Genomic DNA, 7,596 nt, shown 5'->3' with positions numbered 1-7,596 from the left:
GGGGCGGCGGGGCGCGGGCGGCCCTTACCTGCGTCGCGGGGGGGCTCAAGCTCCCTCCCGGCGGCCGCCGCCACCTCTCCCTGCTTCCGGGTTCCGCGCCGCCGCCGCCATTTTGGGGGGAGGACACGGACTTCCGGGGCGGAAGTGGGCGGGGGGCGGCACCGGCGGCGGCGGCGGGAGGGGCCGCGCTCGCGCTGAGGGGCAGCGGCAGCGGGGGGGGGATCCCGGGACCGGGCCTAAAGGGGGGGGGGGGAAGGAGCAGGCCCGAGGGACCGGCCGAGCCCGGCGGAGGCCCCCGGCACCGGGAGTCGGGGCCGGGCCGCAGAGCCTCTCCCCGGTGCGTCGCCTCGGCTCTCGCCAGCTCCAGGCAGATCTTTGCCAAAGGAGAGGGAAAGCCTCAGTTTTCCTACCTGCAAAGTGGGGGCAATAGTTATCCGCCCCCAGAGGGACGCGGGGAGGTTGGGAAGGGAAGCACTTAAATCCTGACCGGCTTCCCAGGAATGTCCATCTGCTGCCGTCCCACAGGAGCCTTACTCTAAGAATTAACTGTGAAGCGACTGGAAGGCTGAATCACGGAGCTGAGGCAAAATAAGCTGTTTTGGCAAATCACCCTGTGTTCATCGCTTTCTTCTCCCTCCCACCCATTCTTTTATGTATTTATTTTTCTTTTTTAACTTCCCATTGCTTGTGTTGAATCTTGTCCCTTCTAAGTCCCAGAATAACGAAGAAAAATCCCAATGGGCTCATTTTAAAAAAAAAAGCATTCCAGATAGGTCTATTTTTACATTGTCATCTCCCGCTCTAGTGCAACAACAACAGCAGCGCAGATAGCTGTAAGTTTTGATTTATTTCCCAAGAAGGAAACTACCGGCAGACCAGAACCGCCACTATCTGCTTGGCCTTTTAAACAGCCGCGTCTTGCCAAAAGCGCCGGCAGGAGGGTCGGGGCGGGGAGGAGGCCTCGACCGTGAGCCAGAGAGGTCTCCGGCACCGCGTCCGAGCACCAGTGCGCTGTGGGCCCGAGCAGGGATGGGATTAATTTGCCACGCTGGGAGACCGAAGGGTTTTCACCCCAACAGTGCCAGCGTGTGCGTTTGGCGCACTGGTCCCGGCTGTGTAACCTGCTCATTTCAGAGTCCTGAGAGCAGATTTGACCCCCAGGCTCTTGATTTTGATACAGCAGCAACCACCCATTAATCAGCAAGGGAAGCAGTTTGCAAACAGGAAACTTTTCACTCACAGCAAAACCCCAACATATGGCACTAAAACAGGGCTGAGCCCGACACAGTTCGACTAGTCCAGGCTTAGCAGCTCCTGGAGGACAAGGTCTGGTGAGGCTCGGGTGAAGCAGCCGGGACGAAGGCCCTTGGGGGTTAGCGTGGGTCTGAGCCACGTTCCCACCGCGGGAGCCTCCAGAAGGCTCCAAGGTCTCAGACCCCCGCGTGCAAGGAAGCCTCCTGCGTTAGGGTGGGAACCCCAGAGGCACAAGCGCTGCCAGGACCGAGTCCGCTCGGCTGCCACCCGCGAGCAGCTCCGTGCCCATCAAAGCAGTCCTCTTCAAAGGAGACGAGGAGAACAAAAGATTTGGGGTTTCTCACAGCAGCCCTGGAGGAAACCAGCCTGCCTCCCGCTCGGCGCGAGCACCAGGCACACAGTGCCAGCGTGGAAAGGCACCGCCAGCCTCCCCGCACCCGCGGGGTTTCACAGCCCCACTGGGTGCCAGCAAGCTTCCCTTTCTGTTGCTTAGACCCAAGCACAGGATTTGTCATGTTTGGGCTTTTAATCCTGTCAATGAGCACTGATCTCAGATGACTTCATTCATTCACACACATTAATTAATCAGAGCAATTGTGTCACGCTTTCTGCAATATTCTTTCTTCGGAGCTTCGTGCCAAAGGCTCTGGCTCTTCTAAATCACATCCCCTTAATAAATCATCCCACCAGCTCTCGCCATACCAGCACCGCGGGCGCGCTGACAGCATTCGCAGTGGGCTTCCTCCCACGAACTGGCGTTTTCCCCCTGGACTAGACTGCCAGACTGCCTTCATCTCCTTTAAGATGACAAGTTATCTTATCTGAGAGCAATTGCTGGAGTCTAGTTAGTCATGCATTTTAAGGGTTTAAAATCCCCTAGAGCTATTTATTTAGCAAAATACAAATATGAATAAATAAATACACTGGAAGAACAAGAACTGATCCATTCAGCAATTAACCAGACTCCTCCTGTAACCACCAACGCCTCTGCAGCTGGGGCCACAACCACTTATTTCACTTAGCATGATCACCTCCTCCCCCGCATCCCATCCCCGGTTCCTATTTTAAGCAATGAACTTGTCAGTCCTCTGCCTGCGCAGCCCCTCACGCGCAGACTGAGGCCGCTGCATGGCTTCGAGCTGTTGCCTCCTGCAGCTTCAGGTTTTGGCCGTGTCTCCGAGGCCACGAGCGCAGGCGCCGTGCCCTGCTGCGTGGGGCTGCCGGGCGCTTGGGGTGTCCCTTCCCCATCCAGTACTAGGTGCATCGCAGGGTTGCTGCCATCCACACCAGGAACAAGCAACTTTACAACCTTCCTTCCCCTCTGCAACAGGCGAGGAGGAATTTAAAGCCTCTGCCCTAATTGGCACCCGTTAATAAGAGGGGGGTGAGGTGGCAGCTGTCTTTGCAGGCTCATTCTTGCTCTGGGCTGCTGGAGGTGGAGCAGGGGCAGGTGAGGAGCAGGCTGGCTGCAGGGCTGACCTGGAGGGGCTGCAATCTGCATGAGCAGGCTGAGAGCCGGGCAGGGGCCCAGCTTGGTGGCTGCTGGTGCTGCTCCGGGGGAGCTGCGAGGACGGACAGCAGTGCCTGAGCCACGGAGGGTGCCCGGAGGGCAGGGGAGGGAGCGGGGGCCAGGGAGGCTCTGCGAGGAGGAGAGCAAAGCACCCTGCTCCGGGTGGGCACCCTGCGGATGGGGCAGCTCCAGCACTTGGCTCCTGCTGCTCTGCAGCTCTGGGGTCTGCTAACGAGCATTGCTGGCTCCTGAGCCCAACCCGGCCCCAGGAGCAGCGCATGGGGAAGGCAGTTGCCTGGGCCTGAGGGACCCGGGCACAAGTTTCCTTGCTGAACCTGCTGCTGCTGTGCTCCAAGTCAGGTGTTTCCCAGGCAAAACCTCGAGGCTGCAAAGCAACCCCTGCTGCGGACGGCTGCAGGTTGAGGCTCGGCTGCCTTCAGCAGCAGCCCTGAGGGCTGGGGAGGAGGAGGAGGAGGGATGTGCCGGGGTGTTCCCACTGTGCCTTCCCTGCGTGGCACCCGTGTCCCTGCCGGGCAGAGCTGTGCGGCTGCAAACGGCCGGAGAGGACAGCCCTGACGAGGGCACCGAGCAGAAGCGATGCCGGTCTGCTGGCGGCTGGGAAATCCACCCCGATGGCAGGACTGGGGTGGTGGGGTGCCCCCGTCCCGCTCGGCGGGTGCGGATGGAGGCGCGGGGTCTTTCGGGCCGGGGAAGCAGCCTGACGGTGCCTTGATGCTTCGGCCCTTTGGGGGGAGCGATGTCCCTGGGAAATGGCCTGTCTTCCCCAGGAAAAGCCCTTACCGATGGCCAGGTCCCTCGGGGACACCCTGCTCCCGAGGAAGCGGGGTCACAGACTGGGCTGGCAGGGCCCGATCCTGACGGCCTGGCCCTGCGGGTGCGTTGCAGGAGCAGCTTCTCGCCGGCCATGGCGGGGTGACCCCAGCCACTGTCGCACGCAGGCAGTTCCTGTTTTTCCCCCACAGCCTGGAAATCCCCTGACTTTCCGCTGGGGTGAAGAGCCCTGGGCCCAGCTGGCTCCGTTCCTCCCTGGCCTCCCCGCAGATGTGGGAAGAGGTGTCCGCAGGGACAAGGAGCTCCGACGGAAATGGGGGTCCCGTCTGGGAGGCTGGGATGGGACCCGGCCGCTCCGATACCTGCAAGCGGCAGCTTCCTTGGAGCGGGTGCCGGGATGGTGGTGCAAAACCATCTCGGCAGGTTCCTTCAGGCGCCGGGAACGTCTTGGCATCGGGGAGACGCTCCCTGGCCAGGGAAGCGGGGCCGAGGGCTCCGCGCCGGGCCGATCGCCCTGGCCAGCTCGGGGACGCCGGCTCCCGGCCCCGGCTGCCCGCCCAGGGGATGCAGCACCTCAGCAGAGGCCCACATGCACCGAGTTTTGCAGCTCTCAGCCCGATGCCCTTTGGTTCCTGTTGGAACCGGCTGGGCAGACTGACCTGTCCGGAGGCGAAGCCGCCAGTGCAACTGCGAGACCCCCGAGAGGGACGGTGCTGGGGGGACACCTGGCTTTACCCGATCCCGCTGCCTGTTCCTAGCGGGAGGGAGGATTTTGCCTCCGGGGAAGCCTGTTTTCCCGCGGCCGGCGGGGAGCAGAGTGCAGCTGATGCAACCCCGCTGCCACCAAAGCGGTGGGAGAGCTGCCTCCCGCCCGGGTTTCTTTGCGGTCGACGGCTTCCAATCGATCCTGCCCTCCGGCTGCTGGGAACCCGGCCCCTCGGGAAGGGGAAGCACGGCGCTTACCAGAATTTGGCCGATCGCTTTCCAGCACTGCGGACGCGGTGCCAAGATCGAAGTAAATCACATGCGGCTGGGTGCCGTCGTGGGAAGGGCCTGGGGTGGGGGGAGAAGCGCCGGCTGCGAGCTCTCAGCCGCCTGTGCCGTGCGGGACGCCTTGTCCCCGGACAACCGGCAGCGGGGCCAGGGCGAGACGTGGGGCGCTGCTTTGCCCTGGGCTCCGCGGAGCACTCGGGGGTTTGTCTGGACCCTCCTCAAAATAACTGCTCAACTCCTGGAGGCGCTGCCCCGAGTGCGTGATCCCAGCTGAGCCGAGTCCATCTCGTTGCTAAAGGGCTGCTGCTTTTTTATCTCTGATATTACTCTACAGCAAGGCCTGGGAGGAAGCGGTGGCTGCAAACGCCTTGGTTCCTCCGTGTGCAATCTCTCCCTGTGCCAACCTGTCACTGATGGATGCGTGTGACCGGCTATGTCCTCGCTAACATCGCCGCCGCGGGCGCGCGGCAAGCCCTTGCCCCGATTCAACCCTTATCAGACACTAGAGAATCCCCCCCCAGGGGACGTCGTGGCATTCCCAGGGCTTCTCCGTGCGGTGCCAGCTCCCATCCAGAGCTGCCGGGGGCCGTGGCGCTGCTTCAGAGGATGCTCTCACAGCTGCTTGGCCTCATCTAGCTCCGTCCTGGCTTCCAGCGCGTCACAGCGCCCGCAGCATCACCCCCACCCAGCCGGGATGGTGAGGAGGAAACGCTCCCAGCGCCCGAGTCCTGAAATGGCCTTACAGAACATCTGGCTCTTTCCAGAACTACTATGGCAGGGATTTCTTTAATTGCCCTCTTATTTTTCTAGCTTTTCCAAGCTCTTGTGCATGACCACGAGGGCTAGCAGTCTGTTTTTACCTTTTATTAAAAGTAGAGATTCCCATGTAATCAAATCACTTCCAGAACAAGGGTTTAAAATATCAGTTAATGCAAAACACATAATAAAATAAAGAAAATCACAATTTATTCAAATGGAACTATTTTGCATGTCAAAGCAGTGATGTTTTCTCCAGTTTCTTCCTCTCCTTTGGTAACCCGCTGACCAAAAGCAAACAGCAGCAGCTGGAAAGAAGGTCAGATAAATAACAGAGCTTTTAAAAGCCGACACCGAAGATGCCCCGGCCCTGCTTGGTGCCGCTCCGCTGGCGGGAACGCAGCGATGCCGCGGAGCAGCGCGGGCCACGCGTGGTCGTTTTACAGGCTCAGCCCAGGAGAGGGCAGGGTTGTGGCTCCGCGCTTTGCCTGGGTGTAAATGTTCTTGCTGAAATCCAAGCAGAGAAGAACAAATTTTACGCAGAGATTTTAGTGGAGAATCCAGATCACGGGTGATTTTGAGAAATCTGTGTGCCTGCCAGTAGCTGTCTAAATATTGTTAAAAAGCACCAGGCAGCAAACACAAAATAAGGACAACTGTCAAAAAAGCTTTCTAAAGCATAGAGTACAGATATACTGGACTGAGTCGGATACTACGTTCAGTGATGGTAGAGAGAGTGAGAAAATTGAGGAAATGTGCAATCTATTGCCTCAAGAAGGCTTGGATTACATCTTAGGAAAAATCAGCCTGAAGATAGCCAGGGTTCAGCACTGATGTAAGATACGCTGGGAGGGTGGGAAGATTTCTAAAGGTTAGATAAACACCTGCCAGGAAGCGCGTACGCCTGAGCCTGTCTCGGAGGAGACAGACAGGCTGGAGGGCTGCGGCAGTGCTTTTCAGCCCCACGTTTCCGCGCCTGGTTGTGCTGGCGGAGGAGCCTGTGCCTCTGCGCTGGTCTGTCCCGTCTGCTTAGCAGATAAACTGCCGGTCAGGGATTATCTAGCGCAGCGCGCCATATGCCTCCCAGAGCTGGGGGCCCGCGGTGGGGTGGGCTCTAGGCGCTACTGGTGAAACACTGTAAATAGTAAGGCAAATAAATATTTATTGAGGTGAGAGAATGGTGAAAGGGTCAGGGGGTTGTACGAGGGAACGTCTGCAATGAAAAATACAAACGATTTCTCTAAGTTTTCCGGGAAATCCATCTTCCATAACCTGATCCTGCTGCAGGAACATCCCCTGTCACGCCAGTCCTGAAGGGTCGGGCCAGATGATTCTTAAAACAGGACAGAAGCAGCAGCGGAAGGGACTCAAAATACAGTATTCTTTCCCCCAGCTGCAGAAGCAACGGGGCATGTGGCTAAGGGACACCGTGGCGTTTTTAAAGATGGGCCGTAAAGATCGTCTGCAGGTTTTAGGATCAGCAGGAGCACGAACTCTGCTAACCTCATTCCAGACTTGATCTAAACCTTTCCCCACCCGTGTTCTTGATCAGAAATGGAGTAATTCTTCAGTGTGTGTGTGTTGACATCGCACAGGAGAACACAGACGCTGCCGTCCAGCCCAGAGCTGGCTTCCCCTCAGAGGCCGCTGAAGCCGCCCCGGCGCACGGCCACCCCCTGGGGGACTGCAGATAAAAGGCAGCGTTCTATTTTATTTGCCATCCATTATTTATTATTATTATCCTGGAGCATGAAAATACGTTTTGGGACAAAACGCCCTAATCAGAATACGTAAGTGTGCTGGACTTGCAGCGGGCCCATCGGGAGCCTTCAGCGGAGGGACGAACGGAGGGGGGAAAAGGGGACGGAGCTGGCAGAAACGGTGGGGCAGGCCAGCAGCTATCCCGGAGGAGGCAAAGGACCTCTCCGCTGCAAGAGAGCTGCCGCAGCACAACTCCCCGCACGCACCGCCAAGGTCGAACGCGCCGGATTTAGCAGGAAACGTTCAGATCAGCGGAAAAGGCTCCCGGGAAAGATGCGGTTGGACAGGAGAGTTCGTGCTGCACTTAAAAAGGGGCAGAGCCCCCTCGCAGGGGCTCCCGGGGGTGCGCGGGGATGGAGCGCCGCCGCCCTCTACACTCGACCCGGCTCCTCGCAGCCGGGCCCGCCGGACGCGGCCGGTCCCGGTGCCGGTCCCGGTCCGGGCGCGGTGCGGGGAGCCGCGGCCGCGGGGAGGGCCCAGAGCCGCCGCGCTGGACTGGCGCCACGGCGGGCGGCCCCCGGGCAGAGGGC

At 59.5% G+C, this 7,596-nt stretch overlaps 1 protein-coding gene across 3 annotated transcripts in view; it reads right to left on the bottom strand.

The window, feature by feature from the left end:
* The window catches only part of SBNO2 (strawberry notch homolog 2), a 70,281-nt gene extending 70,145 nt beyond the window's left edge, over positions 1-136 (bottom strand). For 2 of the 3 annotated variants that reach the window (XM_026064789.1, XM_026064792.1), the window contains exon 1: positions 29-136. The gene's annotated coding sequence lies outside the window, so the exon portion shown is untranslated. The remainder of the gene's footprint in view (positions 1-28) is intronic. The other variant, XM_026064790.1, reaches the window with a different exon arrangement.
* Positions 137-7,596: the final 7,460 nt, after the last annotated feature.

The sequence above is a fragment of the Apteryx rowi genome, unplaced genomic scaffold, assembly GCF_003343035.1.
Source record: "Apteryx rowi isolate R43461 unplaced genomic scaffold, aptRow1 scaffold_220, whole genome shotgun sequence".
In the NCBI taxonomy this organism is placed as follows: Eukaryota; Metazoa; Chordata; class Aves; order Apterygiformes; family Apterygidae; genus Apteryx; species Apteryx rowi.
This window is presented reverse-complemented; position numbering and strand designations above follow the sequence as displayed.